Genomic DNA, 16,168 nt, shown 5'->3' with positions numbered 1-16,168 from the left:
ATTTAGTTTTCTTTAATGAACCGAGTGGTGGTAAATAAATCATGTGCAAGGGAGAGCAATATATTATAATTAGGATTCCATTATCATTTAATTAGGCATTCCATTATTGAATTGGTGTCTCTGGCTTCTCCTGGTCTCTGACTAATCCTGAAACAAATTCTTCTTTGTGGACAAATACTAGCTTGTAATAATTAGAGTATTCATCTAAGCTAAGGCTTTTCATTAAATCTCTTTCTGATTAAGATAGCTCCCCAAGTACAGACTGATTTAATTTAATGTGATTTATCCACTTGTGTATCAAGGTCTGGTAGAAATTGTTTTTAACACCAGAAGATTAGGAATATTAAAATCATCTTGATATTCACAGATCTCTCAAGTATTTAAGGCCTTGCTAGTTGAATTGTTCTGTCCACCAGGTCTGATGCCCCTGCTAAATTCTAGTGGATCACAAGTGCTGGAATGGGCCACCACTGAAAATAGTACACTGATTCTATTTCATATCAAAATACTGGGCTTAGAGTTAGGACACTGTTGTATTCCTCAGGTTTGGAAATCAGTTTTCATTCCAGTTAGCTGGTTCAACATATCAAATGTGCCTTTTCTGTTTTACCAGAACTTCACTGTTTACTAGAAACAAGCAGACCATCTATAAATATCCTTAATTAAGGGCCTCCATGAACATGAATGCTTTTTTTTTTTTTTTTTAACTACTTGGGACTCCTTCTTGCTTCCTTACCTTTTACCTTTCTTCTGCTTTTCCTTTGTTTTTCAATGATGAACATTTAATAGATATTAAATATTGAATTTAATTTTGTTTGGGGTCAGTTTACTTCTTTCTTAACCATTTCTCTTCAACATTCCCCCATACTTTATTATGGGATCTGTCTACTTCCTTCTTAACTATTTTCCTCCCACATTCCCCCATACTTCATTGAAGTCTAACCTGACCACTCAGTCTTATACTTTTAGCCTTTTTCTTCTGACTCCTGTGTTCAGCTTATTTTTGGTTTTTCAGTCCTTGCTCCTTTCCTATTGTGTGACCAGAAGCAAGCCTGCATTTTTGTCTGCATGTGAATAGGACTACAGCTACGTGAACTAATCAGATGAAGCCAAAACATATCTAATCTGTTACCAAAAAAAGATCCTGAAAATACTCTTTTGTGATATCAAGAAAGTCCATTATGAAGCAAACTAAATTTGTTCCAATCATAATTTCACTCCAGTTTTTGGAAATCCTAGGGAAAGGGGAGTGTGTGTGTGTGTGTGTGTGTGTGTGTGCGCGCGCGCGTGTCCACATTCTCAGTGGAGGTGAGAGGGAGTGCCATGAGAGGAAAAGAAAGGCATTCTGTATCCTGAACTTTCTGAGGTCCCATTCGCAGCCTGTCCCTTCAGGCCTCAGCTTCCTGAGAGTGGCTCATCCTTCCCTTCCAACTCCCCTCTGCCCCAGTGAGCTATTCTCCATTTGAACACAGTGGCACAGAGAACCCAACCAGTCGGGCTGGGGTGCTTGGAGTCAGGACTGGAAACTGAGGGGTCTTAGACTGAGTCCAGTAAGATTCTTCACAGGTCGGCATGGTTTGAAATGCTCTAAGCAGCTCAGCAGCGGCGAAAGGTGCTTGTCTGAGTGAGCAGAGGGAGGTGGTTGATGAACCGTGTAGCAGACAGACCACATGAACCCACAGGATGCTAAACTGTAAGTGATGAAATACTGTGGTCATTGACAAAGAACCCCCCCCATAAGCGATCAAAGTAGAAACGGGGGTGCCATGCAAGTACAGCACCAAGTACTAGTTTCAGAGGAACGTCTGGGCTGATAGAATTGCCAGCTCTGAGAGTTTTTCAAGCTGGTAGGAACCCATGTGGCTCATGGACAGAAATTAAAACCCAGCACAGTAGAGAATTACAAGGCTTTCTTTGGGGAGGTTGGTGCTTCTATTTCAAGACGTATTTTTGAGAATTGATTAGGAAACAAATACTTCCACAGTAATAGCTCAATTAAGGAAGAGGCTGCATTCCAGCATGCTTAACGAAACATCTTCTGTTATCAGAGAGAAATGATGCAGAAAGCACTCAGCACTGCATTCTGAATCTCAGGAAACAATTTCAGCTTAAAAAAAAAGCATATATTTAACATTATCAAATATGCCATCAACTAGAAAATATCCATCTGGGAGTTTGAAAGTAGTGAGAGAGGGCGGATATCAAACTCACTTAGCTCTTCAAACGTGCAACAGGCATCTGTCCACACTGGATAGGTTAGATCGCTAGCGCCTATCCTTGTGGCTCCCTGTAGAAATCCTGCAGTTGGCTCCCTTGAGCTAGTGTTACCACACACCTGACCTTGACTTCCCAATAGATCACTGAAATTATCCCAGGTTGCCCACTAACTCATAGAGAACTCAGGAACACCAGTGCTTGTGACAGTAAGAGAGCAGTGATCACACAAATAGGCATAGAGGATAGCAGGAGCAGAGTGTCTGATGTTCACAGATGAACAGAAGCATACATTCTCGTCTTCCTTCTCTCCTGTGGTTTGGAGGACCATTGAGCACAAGGACTCTCTGGTGGCGGTCTCACAGCGCCTCTCTCTCCAGCAGGCTGTGAGTCAGGGCTGTATTCTCAGGGGCTCCTCCATGCATAAATACACCAGAGAGGGAAGCTCAGCTCAGTTTCTCTTTTTCAGCTTATTCAGCTTATTCGGCGAGCAGTATTTACCGAGCACATTGAGGAATCACCAGGGAAGGTCAGTGAATAGACAAAAATTACTACCCTGTGGCACTTTTAGCAGGAGAAAAAGACAGTTAACAAGTAAAATACGTGGTACGTCAGAGGATGATAAAGGCTGTAGAGCAAAGTAAATCCAGAATGAGGGAAGCCTGCCATTTTAAATAGGGTACTTGGGCCTCCCCGAAAAGGTAAATTTGACAGAAGAACATCTCAGGTACAGAAACAGCACAGGTCCCGAGATGGGAGTGTGCCTGGTGTACTCAAAGAAGGACCCAAAACTCTGTGTGGCTCAAGCAGAGTGAGCCAGGGGCATGATCCTCGTAAATGAGGACAGAAAGGTAATAGGCTTCCAGATAACACACAGCTTTATGGAGCGTCAAGTGTGGGAAAGACTCTGGTCTTCTGTCTTGGTGGGTGGTCTGCCTGTTGGGGTGAGGGGACAAATGAGGGTGTTACAGTGCAGTGACTAACATTAAAAGGATTACTCCATTTTCTCCTGTTAGGGTGAAAAAGTCTATAGGGGGGAAGGTGGGCAAACAGGGAAATCAATTAGAAGGGTATTTGCAATAATCCAGGTGAGAGAGGGGGGCTTAAGGTAAAATCAGTGAGGTGATAAGAACTGGCTGGATCCTGGGTATCTTTTAAGGTAGAACAGGCAGGACATTCTGACCCATTGGGTGTGGAGCTTACGAACAGATGAAACATCGTTGGCTGCGAGGTTATTGGCCTGAACTGGAGGAAGGACAGTTTGGCCTTTGAGGCAAAAAAATGTGGGAAGCACAGCTTTGGGGGAAAAGACCAGGAAGAAGTTAGTTTAGACGATGTTAGACTTGAGGTACTAATTAGACATATAAAAGGAGATGTGAAGTTAAGAGTCAAATATGTGAGTCTGCAAGGGCAGGAGACAGGCTGATGATACAGATTTGAGAGGCATTAGCACACATTTGGAATTTAAAGCTCCAAGACTGGATGAGGTCACCTAGGGAAGGAATGCAGAGAAAGAAGAGTAAAACCCAAGTCTGGAGGAGCTCCAGTATTTAGAGATCAGCCTGCAAAGGAGACTTAAGAGTGACTGGTGAGGCCAGAAAAGCACCAAGAGTAATGTGGGCGGGAAGCCAAGTAAAAAGGTCTTTCAAGGAGGGAGGGACTTACTGGATCTCGTTCTATGAAGGTCACCAGTGACCTTGATGGGAATGGTTTTGGTAGAGTGATGACAGCAGGATTCAAGAGAGAAATGAGAGAGGAGGATTGAAGACAGTACAAACAAGTTTAGCTGTGTAGGCAAGCAGAGAAATGAGTGGTAGCTGGAAGGAGATGGGCATCAAGTGAATGATGGGAGAATGATGGGAGAACTTATGAGCATGTTAATGAGCTAATGATGAGCAAGAAGGGGGAGGGGACTGACTGATTAAAGGTGGAATTGACGTAGGAGAGAGGGGAGATTGCTGGAGCAGAATCATCAAGTAGACAAGAGGGGAGAAGATGGAGCACATAAAGGAAGGCATTGGCTGTCAACACAAGTGTGTACAGATCATCCATACAAAGCAGAGAAGGCAAAGTAAGTACGTGGACTTACGTGCCCACTTAGGTGGGGAGATGGAGTGGTAAGAGCCTGTGGAAGTTTCTTATTTATTTCCTGGGAGAAACAGAATGAGAATGAGAGATGGTGAGGAAGTAGTGAAGCTTTAAGAGAAAAGCAAAGGCATGAAGCACTCACATCTGGGCAGATGGAAAACAGAATGGACTACAGAGATACATAGGCTTGCCAAACAGCACTGAGGGCCCACTTCTGCGTAACAATCCGGAATCTACCAAGGACTCCCACTCGTCTCCGTTCCCAGCCAAAAAATCAAATAAAATAACGCCCACCAAAACATGTACCCATCTAATAAGCTCAAAATGAATTTCTGGGCAAAGGAGAGTCAGCAAACTCAGAAACCTTTAGCAGCGAGAGTGGTACCATAAATGGGTGAAGTGAAAGGAGATAAACCTTCAGAACTGGGCCTTCCAGTTCACTTGCGTTGATTTGCTTTGTGGAGGTACAGTGGAGAATTTTTACCAGGAAAAGAATGAGAACTTCTATGTCAGGAGGACAAAATCAGATTACTTTATGGTAAAATCTCAAGACTGATTGAATGGTTAAGACTTCTTGAAATCCACTCATAACAAAATATTAAGCAGTCATTGATCACCTGTATAAAGGACTGAAGGGAGACCTTTCCCTGTGTACCAGAGGTGGAGGGGGCACTGGGTTACAGAGCAGGTGTGCCCTCCACAGTCTGCCCAGGCCTGGCCTCATCTACAGCCACCAGGCAAGAGTCAGCAAAGCTATGCAAGGTCATTTTGACACAAGTGTCCTGCTGTGTGCACAGCTGAGAGAGAATGCTGCCGTTGAGTTGCTGTGGGGTGTGAAAGGATTGTCCTTTTGAGTGGTGGGGGAGGGAGGATCTGCCAGGGGAGGGGGAAGGTTAGAGGGGGTATGTAGAACTAGTTCCCAAATGTTTTGTAAGTTTCTGTGTCATAGCATTAAAAGCAGAAGTACATACTCCCAAATCTGAAGAGATTAGATGCTGTACTGTTACTCTAATATTGAAGGGCCCAAGGATGGAGGGGGTGGGTGTGTGTGTGTGTGTGTGTGTGTGTGTGTGTGTGTGTGTGTGTGTGTGTTTGCTTCATTTGATAAACCTGCCACTGTGGTAATCTAATGAATTAGAAATATCTGCTCCTAAAAAATACTGATCTCAAGACACATTGTCTTCTGTTTATCTTGTTATCTTTATTATTTTCTTTGTCAATCCTAATTGAATTATCTGACTTTTTCAGGAGCACATTAATTTGATCTTTTTCCTTTCTAGATAGCAGCAAGAAAACATGTTAGGTATTATTTGTTGACCTGAAAGAAATTACGATAGTAGAAATTTTAAAACATCGGGTTGTATTTAGAGTAATCTTTTAATTAGTAAATTATATCTTGCATTAGCCAGGAAATGTTGCAAAACAATAATGCAGAGCATATGGATATGTTAATGCTCATTTGAATGAATAGGAAAATGTTCTGCATTCCACAAAATGCTAATACCAAAAAAGTCATTAAATATTAGTACATGAAAATAAATTTTGGATTTGTTTCAAGCTTTAAATACTTTGTTTTCTAACCTTTTGGTTAGAATCCAACCAGCCTATATATTAAAGCTCCGTTTAGACTTTAGCAGATATTACAAATTTGGGATATATTATCACTTAAAGTATTTTTTAGGGCACATATTTGAAAAGCTTTAAAAAAATAACAGCTTTTAGAGGTACAATTTACTTGCTGTAAAACGCAAGTATGTTTTAAGTGTACAAATTAGATGTATTAGATAAATGCACAGTCACATAACTACCTTATAGTACAAATTTAGAACATTCCATCACCCCCAAAATTTCTTTCATATGCCCCCCCCCCCCAGCCGCCTTTGCATTCAGACATCTCCCCTGAATTACAGTTGCTAGCAACTACTTATTTACTGTCACTATGGTTTTGGCTTTTCTAGATTTTTATAGAAGTGGAATTAAGTAGTATGTAGTCTCCTGTGTTGGCCTCTTTCAGCATTTATCAGTTTATTCCTTTTTATGGCTGAGTAGTATTCTGCTGTATGGAATATACCACAGTTTGTTTACCCACTCATAGGTTGACAGACATTTGGGTTGGCTTCCAGTTTTAGAATATACTATAAAAAATTGAGATGAGCATTTGTGTATAAGCATTTGTGTGGGCTTCTGTTTCCTTGGCAGATACCTACGAGTATGGTTGCTGGGCCACTGCCAAACTCCCTTCAAAGTGGTTGTGCTCTCACATCCCCATCAGCAGTGTTGGAAAATTCCAGTTGTTTGGTGCCCTCACCAAAACCCCATGAAAGCCTTTTAAATTCTGACCTTTCTAATAAATGTACAATGTATCTTACCTTGCAGTGCTTATCTTATTGTGGTTTTAGTTTGTATTTCCCTAATAACTAAAGATGTTTAAGTCGTGTTTCTTGGACTTATATGCCTTTCCTATATCTTCTTTGGAGATGTGTCGAATCCAGTCTTTTTACCCATTCCTAAAAATCACATTGTCTTACTATATTGTAAGACTTCTTTATATATTTTGCATAGAAGTCTTTTCTCATATATACAGTTCGCAGATATTTTCTTCCAGTCTGTGGCTTTGCCTTTTCATTTCCTTAAGGTTGTCTTCTGAAGAGCCCAAGTGTTTAATTTGATGAAGGAGGGTTTCTCCATTTCTTAATTTTAGGTTGTTATTCTTGTCCTAAGAAATTGTTGCTTACCTCAAGTCACAAAGATTTTCTGTTTTTTCTTACAGAAATGTTATAGTTTTAGCCTTTCCACTTAGGCCGGTCATGCATTTTGAGTTGATTTTTGCATATGGTGTGAGGTAAGCATCCGATTTGTTTGCCTTTGCATGTAGACATCCACTTGTTCCAGCACCATTTGTTGAGAAGACCATCTTTTCTCCATTGAGTCACCCAGGCAACTTTGTTGAAAATGAAGTTGTCTGTATGTGGCTCTGTTCCTGGAGTCTGCTTTTGCACTGATGTATACATCTAGCCTTCTTCCAGTCCCTCACTGAACCGTTATAGTGAGTCCAGACATAGGTTAGTGGAAGGCTTCCAGCTTTGTTCTTGTTTTTCAAAATTGTTTTGTTATTCTAGTTCTTTTGCAGATCTTTATAACGTTTAGAATCAGTTAATTTACACAAAGCATACTAGGAGTTTTAATGGAGATTGCTTTGAATCTATAGGTCAGTGTGGAGGAGAAATATCTTAATAGTCCATCTTCTAGTATCTCTCCAATTGCTTAGGCCTTTTTCACTTCTGTTAGCAATGTTTTACAGTTTGCAGTCTTGCACATATTTTGTTAAGCTTATTTCCAGGTGTTTCATATTTTCCATATATTTAAATGGTATTCTTTAGAATTTGAATTTCCAGTTGTTAATTGCTAGTATGTACAAGTAACTTTTTATGTTGAACTTGTATCCTGGAACTTTGCTAACTCCACTTATTCCAGCAACCTTTTTTGTAGATTCCTAAAGATACTGTACAGTCTTTTATATTGCTTTGAATAAAGACAGTTTTACTTTTTCCTTTTCAATCTCTGTGCCTTTTTCTGCCTATTGCAATGATTAGGCATTGCATACCATGTGTGTCATTAAGTGCTATCATATTAATGTAGGACGGGTATATGCTTTGGTGTTATTTCAGATATGTGGAATGAGAGACCAGGAATATTCTACCTAATAACTTGGGTTAATTTTTCAAACAGCTCTCCCTACCCCTTGTTGAGCATCTCTGTGCTGGTGAGCTTCTAGCTAGGTCTGGGAAAAAAGGTGAGAACCACTGGTTTTTATCATACATTAAAACTTTAGGTCTTTACATACTGCTTATAAACACTGGAATGTAAAAAACCCAAACCCACTATGAAGTGTAGCCTCAGCTGAGTGAATACTGGTGTGGGGAAGTGGTAATAGGTTACTGTACCACATGGCTCTAAGACTCAGGCCATAGCTTTCTCCTTAACCTTAGGGTGCAGACCACCAGATTTCAGCGCCCCCTGCCATCAATCAGGAAGCCTCTAGTATGTGTCTGCCATTTCCCTTGCTCATGGTCAGCAGCCCCATCCCCATTGTCCCACTGATGCAGATTTCTACAAATAGGACACTTTGTATTCTAGCACTAATAAGACTTTACCCATGTACCCTTCAAAAACATTCCCGCCCTCATCCTGGTGTATGAAGGTAATGGGATTAACTGAGGAAGTAGGCTGAGTTAGAAGGCAGGCCGGCTGCTGTCTCCAGTCTAGCCGAGCACCTAACAGCCTCATCTCAGTCCTTAATGACATCTACCAAGATGCCAAGACCCTATTTCGAAATCAGGTCACATTTGAAGTTCCAGTAGAAGTGAGCTTTCAGGAAGACACTACTCATCCCACTACATATACTTATCTGCTTCCCTCATACATTGTTATTCTCCCAGTTTAAATTTCAGGATTGGTAGTTACATATCCAGATGTTGACTTTCCATATGTCTGTAACTAAATGTTTTTAAGTGTATTTATTTTGAGAGAGAATGAGCAGGAGAGGGGCAGAGAGAGAGAGAGAGAGGAAGAGAATCCCAAGCAGGCTCCATGCTGTCAGTGCTGAGACTGATGCAGGGCTCAATCCTACAAACCACAAGATCATGATCTGAGCCAAAATCGGATGCCCAGCCTACTGAGCCACCCAGGCGCTCCTATAACTAAATTTTATTTATTTTTATTTTTATTGAAGTATAGTTGCCACATAATGTTATGTTAGTTTCAGGTGTACAATAGTGATTTGACAGTTCCATACATTACGCTGTGCTCACCACAGGTGTAGCTACCAGCTGTCACCGTATAGTGCTATGACAGTACCATTGATATTCCAGTATATTCAGTATCCAGTACCAGTATATTCCCTGTGCTGTACCTTATATTCCCATGACTTAGTTCATTTCACACCTGAAAGCCTGTATCAGCCAATCCCCTTCCCCCATTTTGCCCATCCTTGATCCCCCTCCCCGATAATCATGAGTTCTATATTTTTAGGTCTGTTGCTTTTTTGTTTATTTGTTTTGTTTTTTAGATTGCACATATAAGTGAAATTATGTCTTTCTTTGACTTATTTCACTTAGCATAATACACTCCAGGTCCATCCTTGTCATGAATGGCAAGATCCTTTTTTTTTTTTTTTTTATAGCTGAGTAATCTCTCTCTCTCACGCATGCGCGCGCACACACACACACTATATCTTTATCCATTCGTCTATTGATGAACATTTAAGTTACTTCCATATCTTGGCTCTTGTAAGTGATAATACAGTAAACATAGGAGTGTGCATATCTTTTAAAAACTAGCATTTTCACTTTCTTTGGGTAAATACCCAGTAGTGGAATTACTGAATCATGTTATTATTACTTTCAAGTTTTTGAAGAACCTTCATACTGTTTTCCACAGCGGCTGTACCAATTTACATTCTCACCAGCAGAGCATGAGTGTTCCTTTTTCTCCACATCCTCACCAACACTGGTTGTTTCTTGTGTTTTTTTATTTTAACCATTCTGACAGGTGTGTGAGGTGATAGCTCATTGCAGTTTTGACATTTCCCTCATGAGGAATGTGTTTATAACGAACTTTAAACAGAAAGTTTAAAGTTATTATTCCAATGACTGATTTTATGCCAATTCATAGGAGTTGATCCTTAGCGGGGAGCCCTTTTCTCTGTCTACATCCTGTGTCCTGATGACTGTTTTCAAAGAAAGAAACTGCTCCTTAATAAACGGTACTTTAGTGGCCCCCAGTCCTGATTCCACTCCTCTGCGGCTCAAATGGAATATAGTCACTTACTAAACAAGTGGGCTAGATTATCAGCCCTGACCTCTGCTTTCTGATGAAACTGGACAAAGTTTACTAGAAAATAAACTCACTCTTAATTCTCCTCCCCATCCCCAGTCTCCATTGATTCTTTGGAGAGTATTCCTTTGAGAAATAGGTCAACACTAAGGAAGTTCTTGTTGAAGTTTGGGGAATATTTAGAAGAATCTTTGATCCTGTCTACTCTAAGGCATAAGATACAAAGAAGGAACATTGTTATATGGAATATTCCCTCCCTCATGTCAACAGTTGAGTCTAGAGTCTACGGGATGCAAACAAATGAGTTTTCTGCCTGGCAGAGCACGTAGCAGGGCAGTTATTCAAAACTAAGAATTATGAGTCTATAGGTGTAGACTGCCACCTGGATGGTATTCTGATCAAAAGGCTTAGGACTATTTGGGTTCATGTCTGATTCTGTGTTATGTTAACCATTTGTCTTTGAGATTCATCCACATATAATTTTTAAAAAAAATAAAGAAGTACAAAAAGGAAAACAACATGCAAAAAGAAAAATGTAACCTCTTTTGGCCGGAAGTATCAAAATGGTATACGATGTTGTTATTAGTAGGTCTGCTCTGTTCTTTGAGACACATCCTCTGACCTACATAAACTTGATTTGGTTTTTCTTATTGTTTTAAACTTCAAAAGATGCTCCATATACTATATAAGAAAAGAGCCTGCTGTTCTTTTGCCATCTTGGAAGCACCTGAGACTTTTGTCCTTTGGTTGAGCTACACACAGCCTGATTCTTTATCCTCTCAGTAAAAAAGAAGTTACAGCCCTGTCAGATTATCCCTTCATCCCATGGTGGCACCCTTTGCACAAATGAAGAACTGGACATAAGACGACCTGCATTTGAGAGTTCGTCATTTGAAGTTTGGAGTGGTCCCCCGGATTGATCCATTTTCTTCACCACCACCACCTCACTTTGTACTCTGCCTTACAGGACTCATTAAAACAAAATACAAACACAAGAAAGAACAAATTATGACTAGTTTGAATAAAGAACTCAAGGCTATAAAGTATTTTCCCTGGTGGCATATTTAATTTGGTTGTTTGAGAGAACATCGTATGAGCAGGTGGCGGTGGGATGAAGAAGTGGGAAACAGTCTTCAAAAGAGGCATAGCCCTTCACTCAGAAAGATCTCCCCACATGCCTTCCATCGCCCAGAGGGTCTTGTGGATTAATAAGCCCCTACTGTAGAATGAATGCATACAACTGTGGTTGGATCAGTCCTGGTTGATGGAGAAAACCTTGTTTTACTGAGATCTCCGAATCTTAGACTGCAGTCAAGCTTACTGAATGGGAATTCGGACTCTTAAATGATTGAAAACAACGAAATTAAATTCTTAGATCATCCAAGGAGAAAGTGTGTCACAGGGGATGTGGCACAAGCCTAAGGCAGTTTGATGAGACCTTTGAGGACCCGTGTGGCTCCCCATGCGGAGCCCAGGGCAAGGATCAAACTCATCTGCAACCAGAGGCCTTCACCTTCTTTCTACTTTGTTGCCTTGCTCTTGAAAACAGCAACTTACCCTACACCCCATTAATAATACCCCATATCCTCAGCCAAACTTCCTTTCCCTCTTAGAGGAGAAAAAGATGAAATTGCAGAAAAGACTCTGTAGTCACATTAGGCTTTGCTTTGGGAACTTTTTTTTTTTTTTTTAAGTTGAGCTATACTGTTACTAGCAAAATTTTTTTTTAAGATTTACAAGATTGCAACTTAGATACTCCACTGTATTTTACATAGCTACCAAAAATGGGTGGTAGGGCCTAGCTTGAGACTGGGTGGGTCCATCAATGAAACATTCCAGGAATGCGTAACAGAATTTTATAGAAGAGGTCATCATTTAGATTTTATATCAAACCATAACAAAGCTCTTACTCAGAACATGTGTGTGATTGTGCTTCAAAGATGGAAATAATAATAGTGCAAGGTTAAAAGAAACTTGAATAGAAACATCAAGACCTTTCATTTGCATAGAATTGGTTTCTTTACATTACTAGACCACCTTTATAAACTGGCTGACAGGTCCTCCTTTTCTGGGTTTTGGTAGCCCTCCAAGAGAAGCATTATTGATTGCAGATGAGGGGCATGAGGCTCAGGAAGGTTAAGTAACTTGCTCAAGGCCACATGGTTAATAAATCACTGTGCCTAGGTATAAAACCAGGTCAGTTTGACTCTGTAGCTCCTGTTTTTAATACGCAGTTCTTAGGAGGTAGAATAGGGTGGCGGAAAGGCTTTGAGTCAAACAGGCAGTTAGTCAAACTAATTGCTGACTTATCTTCAGCAAGTGACTTAACTTCTCTGTGCCTCAGTTTCTACAACTATAAAAGAGGGATGATGTCACAAAGATTGTTAAAGATCGTATTTTAGGGGCTCCTGGGTGGCTCAGTCAGTTAAGCAACCGACTTCTGCTCAGGTCACGATCACACGGTTTGTGGGTTCAAGCCCCGCGTTGGGCTCTGTGCTAACAGCTCAGAGCTTGGAGCCTGCTTCAAGTTCTGTGTCTTCCTTTGTCTCTGCCCCTCCCCTGCTCGTGCTCTGTATCTCTCTCTCAAAATAAACAAACATTAAAAATTTGTTTTTAAAAAAGATGCTATTTTAAAGTGACTGTATCCTGTTAAGCTCCACGAGGGCAGAGATCTTCCTTTTGTCCACCAGTGTGACCCCTAAGCCTACAGCTGTGTCTGGCACAGTGAAGATGTGCTCAAAAGAGAGCTTGTTGAATTCAAAATCCTGGCACTTAGTAGTCATTCAATAAATAGTAATATCCCAGGGCTCCTGGATGGCTCAGTCGGTTAAGTGGCCAACTTTGTCCCAGGTCATGATCTCCTGGTTCGTGGATTCAAGCCCCGCAGCAGGCTCTGTACTTGACAGCCCAGAGCCTGGAGCCTGCTTCGGATTTTGTGTCTCCCTCTTTCTCTGCCCCTCCCTTGCTCATGCATGCTCTCTCTCTCTCTCTCTCTCTCTCTCTCTCTCTCTCTCTCTCTCAAAAATGAAAACATTTAAAATTTTTTTTAGAAATAAATAGTAATGTCCCAAATGCATTATTAGTCACCTTCAACCCTAACACCAGAGCGAGGGGACTAAATAATGTGTGGTCTCTGATCTCATTGAATTTGAAGACCAGCAAATGAGTAGAGAGGATGCATGTGCTGACACTACTGATCTTTTCATCTGTTACTGATGCATGTCTAGCAGTTTGGGAACATCTAAACAACTTTGTAACGACAAATTATGTGTCGTCAATGCTCTGGTTTTTTGCACTGAATTTTGATGGTCTTCTCTCAACAGCGTTTTAGCACATATATTTCTTTTGAAGAGTAATGAGCAAAGTTTTAAGTTTTTCAAAGACTAGGCAAAATACGTTCATGTCATCAACACCACCCACTACAGATAAACAAGTGTAAGTGGCTGTTGTGCTTAATAGGTCCTGGGATGAATTTGGAACTCGGATTCTTGTCCCTTTACTTCCTAGCTCATTTTGCTGTTCTGTCCCTGGCTGTCCATTTTTGCTTTGTAATTTCTACACTAAAATCCCTGTGATTGAGAAGACGTGGCACCAGAGTATAGCTGCTGGGTTGGCCTGCCTAGAAAATTAGCACCTGTGCCCTTTGGCCTGATCACACAGTAGTGCCAGAATAGTTTGCATTTCTGGTGAAAATAGACTCAATAATGATATTGGATGGCTTTTGAATTGACCACAGAATTTTATCAGGCACGTCTCTAGTATTGCAGTGCATTTGCACAAGCACACTCTGCTCTAGTTTGTATATGTGTAAGAGCGATTTTATCATGTGTACATTCCCATAATTCTTTTCATCTCTTCCATATTTATGATGGTTTCCTCTGCTATCTGTAATCTTAAATATGCCTCTCTCTTTTTTCCCCTTAATCACATTCATAGAGTTTAGTAGTTTATGAATCTTGTTAAATAACCAGCTTTTGTACTTCTTTATTCTTTCACTATTTCCTAGTTTTCTTTCATTAATTATTGCTTATCTGTAATTTTTTCCACTATATTTCCCTTTGTATTCTCCCCCCACCCCCACTACCCCACTGCCACCACCCAGTTTCCAAGCTTAGTAATTTCTTTCTCTTTTTCCTTTTTCCTCTTTAATAATGAAGCATTTATTGTTGACTACAGCCTTCACTATATCCCATTGATTCCATTTTTCATTCTTTTTTAAGGAGTTCATAATTTTCCTTTTGATTTCGTCTTTGATCCAAGGGTTATCTAAAAGTGCTCTGTTAAAGGAGGACATCATATTTTATTTTTTTTATGGGATTTTGATGTAAGGATGTGGCTTTTAATATCTTAACTTTTACAAAATGGGTTTAAATCTTCTTATTGCCAAGCAAGTAATCCTATTTTTTTTTTCAACGTTTTTTATTTATTTTTGGGACAGAGAGAGACAGAGCATGAACGGGGGAGGGGCAGAGAGAGAGGGAGACACAGAATCAGAAACAGGCCCCAGGCTCCGAGCCATCAGCCCAGAGCCTGACGCGGGGCTCAAATTCACGGACCGCGAGATCGTGACCTGGCTGAAGTCGGACGCTTAACCGACTGCGCCACCCAGGCGCCCCGCAAGTAATCCTATTTATTGGTGTTCCATGGATACACCCCTCTAAAATATTTTTGAAAGACCTATAGACCTATATAATCTTATTAAACCAAATTTATCAATAGTTATTCAGTTCTTTCATGTGATTGGTTATTACTGGAGTGACCTATTATGGAGGACACTGAAGCCTACACTATAATTTTAAATTCCCTTTGCATTTCTCATATTTTCCTTTTAATATTTAACACCTACTTTGGTTCATACAGATGTTTGGCTATTATTTTCTTTAACAAAGAAAAAGTTTAATCTTAACCATAGATGCTTAAAAAGATACTTGATAAACCTTAAGCCATTCCTAATAAAAACTAGAACAAAATAGAATAACATACACTAGTGTTTTACCAAAACTCAACAGCAGTGATCTAATGCACTAAAATCCACATCGTAAAGTCAGAACTATCCTTTTTATTAGTAAGTAAATGCTAATGAAGGCACTAAGAAAAGACTACCTTGGGATGCCTGGGGGGCTCAGTCGGTTAAGCCTCTTGACTATTGATTTTCGGCTCATGACCTTAAGGTTGTGAGTTGAGGCAGGCTCTGTGCTGACAGTGCAAAGCCTGCTTGGGATTCTCTCTTTCTTCCTCTCTGTTCCTCCCCCGCTTGTGCTCTCTCAAATAAATAAACTTAAAAAATTAAAGACTACCTTAAAGATGAGAAAGTTGAACATGAAACAGTTTTTGCAGCTGATAGAAAATCTAGAAAGTCAAAAAGAATGTAGAAAAAAAGGAAACAATTTAATAAGAAAATTTGTTAAGACGGCTGCATATAAATGTACAGCAAACGATTTCTCTCTAGCAGTAACTGCCTAAAAGCAGAAGTAGGACCACATATTCCATTCATAATCCCAGCAAAAATTCTTCAATTACTTAGGAATAAATTTTAAAAGCCACAGAAGCTGTGTGAAGAAAACTAAAATCTTATGGAAAGACATAAAATAAGTTTTGAACAAATGGAAAAGCACACTTTTTTCTTAGAGAAAAAAACAATATTAAAGGGTCAGATCTTTCAAAGTTACAATGTAAATATAATGCAAATGAAATTTCTGAAGAAGTTCGGTGGGGGGGCGGGGAGGGTTGTTATTTTAGAATGGAATTAAATGCTCTCAAGTTTACATTGCAAAACAGTTACCAGCAGGAATCAAGTACAGTGTGAAAAAGAAAACAGTCAGATTTGCTTTACCGAAGATACGTCACTAGGGCAATCAATGTGGTCTTGGAACCAGAATAAACACAGCGCAGAAGAGAGGAGGGAGACTACATGTTTATATATTTGAGAGTTTAACATGTGACTGGAGAAAGAGGAGTCATTTAATAAAAGATAATAGAAAAACTGATGTCTACTGAAAGAAAATTAAATTATAAAATTAAATGGAAAAAA

The 16,168-nt window shown here is 40.0% G+C and overlaps 1 protein-coding gene across 7 annotated transcripts in view; it reads left to right on the top strand.

Annotated features, from left to right (window-relative positions):
* Positions 1-16,168, top strand: part of LCLAT1 (lysocardiolipin acyltransferase 1) — a 181,202-nt gene that overhangs the window by 153,553 nt on the left and 11,481 nt on the right. The gene's annotated exons all lie outside the window — the stretch shown is intronic.

Source organism: Panthera tigris, chromosome A3 (assembly GCF_018350195.1).
Source record: "Panthera tigris isolate Pti1 chromosome A3, P.tigris_Pti1_mat1.1, whole genome shotgun sequence".
NCBI lineage: Eukaryota > Metazoa > Chordata > Mammalia > Carnivora > Felidae > Panthera > Panthera tigris.
This window is presented reverse-complemented; position numbering and strand designations above follow the sequence as displayed.